Source organism: Neophocaena asiaeorientalis, unplaced genomic scaffold (genome assembly GCF_003031525.2).
Source record: "Neophocaena asiaeorientalis asiaeorientalis breed wild unplaced genomic scaffold, Neophocaena_asiaeorientalis_V1.1 scaffold969, whole genome shotgun sequence".
Lineage (NCBI taxonomy): Eukaryota > Metazoa > Chordata > Mammalia > Artiodactyla > Phocoenidae > Neophocaena > Neophocaena asiaeorientalis.
In genome coordinates this window covers 83,086-87,568 of record NW_020174224.1, presented here as the reverse complement: position 1 = coordinate 87,568, position 4,483 = coordinate 83,086, and positions in this window count along the sequence as shown.

The following is a 4,483-nucleotide window of genomic DNA, read 5'->3' as shown; positions in this document are numbered from 1 at the left end:
TTCTGGGAGGAGGCGGGGACCTCCCGGTGGCTGGCTGGGGTGGGTGGGGAATGGTGCCCTCCACAGCCACCTTCCTGGCACGCTCGCTGTCCAAGCAGTGTGTCCTTGTCCAGGTGCGTCCAGGACTCTCTGGAGTCCCCTTCACTGTGGACCAGCGGCTCAGGGTCGCCCGGGCTGCCCCCGCCCGAATGCTGCATCTGTTTTTGCATTTCGACGAGATTCTGGGTGATCCTGGTGCATTCAATCTTTCCCGTGCGGGTCTTAGGGACCCGGAGCGGGTGTGGGGAAGCTTAGGCGTCCCCTCTGCGGTCCCAGTCCTCCCTCGGGCCCTTCCCACCGCCCAGGGTCAGGAGCACGGGCTTGCTCTGGTCTGAGGAGCCCCTGCCCTGCTGGGGACTCTTTCTGGCTGAGCGTAGGGTCTTGGAGCTGTGAACCTCTGGCGCTGCCAGCTGAGTTTCCTCGTCCTCCCCAGGGCCCGTCTGTGCAGGCAGAGTTCTGGTGTGTCCTTGCGCATCCCTCTGTCCTGTCACCAAGTCCTAGATACTCCTCTCCAACTGTAGCTAAAAGTGCCGCCTCCCCCAGGAAGTCACCCTGACTGACCCCAGACCAGATCAGGCAGGGAGACCCACACTCTGAGCCATCCCTGCACTTCCGCTCACGGCCTTGTGCTGCACCAGTGCGCAGACTGCAGCGTGGCCTGTGCCTGCCTGCAGCCACACCCCAGGCCCCGTTCAGGCACCCTGGGATGACGAATAAATGGATGAGTGAAGAATGAAGGAAAACAGGGCAATCTTCTCAGGGCGATCCCAGCCCTATGTTGAAGCTATCCAAGAACCTCCCAGGTCTGTGTGTATCGCGGGTGGGGCAGGGCAGGAAGCTGGGGGCAGGAAAGGGCTCTGTGGTCAGACACCTGAGCTGGCCCGGAGCTTATCTGCTTCCTGCATGCCTGGCAGCCGGGTGGGCGTGGGCTGCCGCACAGGGAACAGGCTGCCTGGGGCTTGGCTGTCCTCAGGTTGCCTTCCAACCGGTGACCAGCGCTGGCCGTTGGGGCCCGGCTCGCGGCCTTTACCATGAGGGGGGCTCCAGACCCTCCTGGAGACAGACTCGGGGGTGATGGGGGGCGCAGGTAGGTGGGCACACCTGTGAATGTAGGGTCCACCCTGCCCTGACCCACGGTGGGCTCAGGCTTCTGGGGGTCCTGCTGTGGGCTGGGGTACCCCAGCTGCCTGGCATGGCTGAGTTCCCAGAGCTGGGACAGAGGCCTGTGAGGACCTGGGAGCGGCCGTGTCATGGGGCTTCTGTGAAGGGCATCGCCTGGAGGAAGGTCCCCACCCAGGGGAGGCCCGGAGGCTCGGCTGTGGGTGCGTGGAGGGCGGGACGGTCCCTTTCTGGGGTGGTCTTCCCGGGGCCACTTTCTGAAACGGGGCCTGAGTGCTGGCTGGCCTCCAGCCCATGGTGGTGTCTTCCAAGTCTGCTCCCCGTGAGCCGGCACCCTTGCTGACCCCGGGCAGTGGGCAGAGCGTGGGAGGGCTGTGGTCCTGGTGGATGCACGGGGCCAGTCCGGCTCTGGGTCTCCTGGGGTGTCTGTGAGGGGTCAGTGGTGGCAGGATGTGACACTCGGCAGCTCTGGCCAGGGGCTCCAGAGCCATGGTGGGAGGGAGGGCGGGGACAGGTCCAGGACCCCATGGACTAGCCCAGCTCCCTGACCTCACCACGAAACGGGGCACTGGGGGGCATGTGCTGCAGTCACCCCAGGGTCCGAGGACAGCGCCTGGCCGGCTGCGCTCTGCCCTCTGCCCTCTGGCCCGGGCCTGGGTCCCCGGAGGCCTGGGGGCCGGTTTGGCCACAGCTTCTCTCACGGTGTCGTTCCCATCAGCTCCAGCGTGACCCAGGGCTGCTCAGCATATCCCCGGCTGCACTCTGGGCCTCGAGGCCTCTGCCATGAAGGGTGTGCTGCTGGGCTGGGCTGGGGGGTCTCCTGTCAGGGCGGGGCCGAGGGCCTGGGCCTCTGAGCCTGTGGACTCCCCCTGCGGGCAGGTTTCACGAGTGGCCCGAGGCAATGTGAGCTCCAGCCAGAGGGCCACCCTGCATCAGGCCTGCGCAAATTCCATTCTGCCAGGGGCCCTGTGGCGGGAAGCTGCTGGGAGACCCGCCGGCTGCGTCTCCTCTCAGGCAGCCCGCCTCCGGGCCCAGGACCCTTCCTCAGGCTGCTGCTGCCCCTTGCGAATGCAGGGTGAGGGTGTGTGGGTGTCTGCTGGCTGGGAGGGCAGGGCTGTGCCCCACATCCAGAGGGTAGGCTCCTTGCTAACGGGCCACTTGGGGGCGGGGGTTTCTGTCCCTGAGCGTGTCGCCGTGGTACCAGCTACCACCATACCACCGTGGCACAGACAGGTGCAGAAACCCCCTGGCTGCAGGGTGCTCAGCGCCCCGCTGGTCTTGTATGCTGCAGGGTGGTGTCCTGTGGAGCCCTTGGGTGCTTTCAGCCTGGTCCACGTCGGGACGAGCCCACGGGGGACGGACACTGAGGCAGATGCCCCTGTCCCCAGCCCAGCTTGCGGCCACGGAACGTCACCCCTTCAGGCGCGAGGCATGGCCATCGCGGACCTGAGCGGCTGCCCGAGCCCCGGTCTGGCAGCCTTCGGGTTCCGGGCCTCCTTGGGGCGTGGGGTCCGACCTGAAGCCAGGGTTCTGCCGCCCGGCTGGCCGGTCACCACGCCGGCCGAGGGAGGACTCCTGAGGGCAGGGGGGCAGAGGGCTGACGCAGGGCTCGCTCCCGCCGTGAGAGAGTTCTGTGCTCCCCCACCCCCAAGCCTGCTCCTGGGTCGGGGTAGCATCTGCAGCTGGACTCCCCTCCCCACCCCAGCTGCCCCGGCCACTCCACTCCGCCCACACCCACCCTGCCGGGGTCTGGGTGAGGGCAGCTGGGCCTTGATGGCAGGACAGTGCCCTGGGGTCAGCGGGGAGGGGTCCTGCACGGTCCCCACCGGGCCTCAGCTCCCCGAGGTGCCAGCTGGTCTGGCTGTGCAGCCAGCTGCAGTGGTGCCCAGGCTGCAGTCTCACCATGAGAGACCCTCCTCCCAGACCCTCTGTGACTTCCCCTCCACACGGAGGGCGCCCTGGTGCATCTGGAGGGAAGGAGGGGCAGGCAGACGGGCGGAAGGGGAGACTGGGCCCCGGCCCTGGGGTGGGGTGCACACAGCAGCCCACCCTGTCCCGCCAGGGCCCCAGACCCCACCTGCTTGCCCGGGCTGCCAGCCTCCTTCCTCACTGGCTGACCCCTTCTGCCTGTGGGAGCCTGGGGTGGGCTGGAGGGGCTCACGGCTGGGCTCAGGGCTTGGGTGGCCATCTGGGTGGCGTCCTGATGCCCTGTGTGCAGGGTCTGAGGGGCATTGGGTGGGGCAGGCAGCCCCTGAGGGACCCTGTGTTTGCCACATGAGAGGCTGGGCTGTCCCCCGGGACCGCGCCTGCCTTTGCAGGGAGGTTTGGGAAGCATGTCCTATCGAGGGGAGCTGTCTGGTTCGGAGGAGCAGAGGTGGGGCAGTGGGCAGGGGAGCAGGGTACCCCCAGCCTGGGCAGAGGGAGGCCCCAGGGCTGGGCAGTAGGGGAAAGTCATGGCTCTAGATAGGCACTGGGGGAGGGACAGTCCCTAGTGCCCCTGCTGCCACCTGAGGGCCAGCAGGCTGGGCCTGTGACATGGCCTGACTCGGGCTGCCCTTCTGGAGGGTCTGGGCTCCAGCTTCGCTGCCATGTCTGTAAGTCACGTAGGGGACACGGAGACACACCCCCACGGTGACAAAAGTCCCTGCAGCCACCCTTCCAGGAAGGTCTGCCCAGCAGGGCAGGCCGGAGGCCCCGTACTGGGGACAAAGCTCCTGGGAAGGGAAACCTGGACGTAGAGCCTGCAGAGGATGGGCCGGGGGACCGCAGGAAGTGCAGCAGAGGCCCAGAGCAGGGGCGGCCCTGGACAGCACCCTGCACCAGGAACCTGGCGGGTGGGGAGGCCAGCCCAGCTTAAGCACCCTGGCAGGGCCTGTGGGGGTCAGGCGGGCAGCTGTGCTGTGGGCTCAGAGGGAAACGTAGGTGGGCCAGCTCCTCCGAGGGGCTCTCCCCAGAGGCTGCTCACTCTGGGCAGGCTTCTGGTGCAGCGCACCTCCTGGCCGTGATCTCAGGAGACACTCGGCTACACTAGGAGCCTGTACAGCCCTGCTCCCAGGGAGAGGCCCCTGGACCCCCCTTGGGCCAGGCCAGGAAACGGACCCACCTGCCTTGGGACCGGCAGCAGGCTGGAAGGTGCTCCCACCTGCCCTGAACCCTACCCACTGCGCTCACCAGCGAGCTCCTAGGCAACTGAGTACAGGCCCAGTTCCAGCGTCCACTCCTGTCAGTTTCTCTGAGCTCCCAGCAGAGTCAGGAGGGTATCTAGGGGTCCTGCCTACTGGGAACTTGACCTGATGGTTTGCCCGGTGTGAGCTCTGTCCTTCCT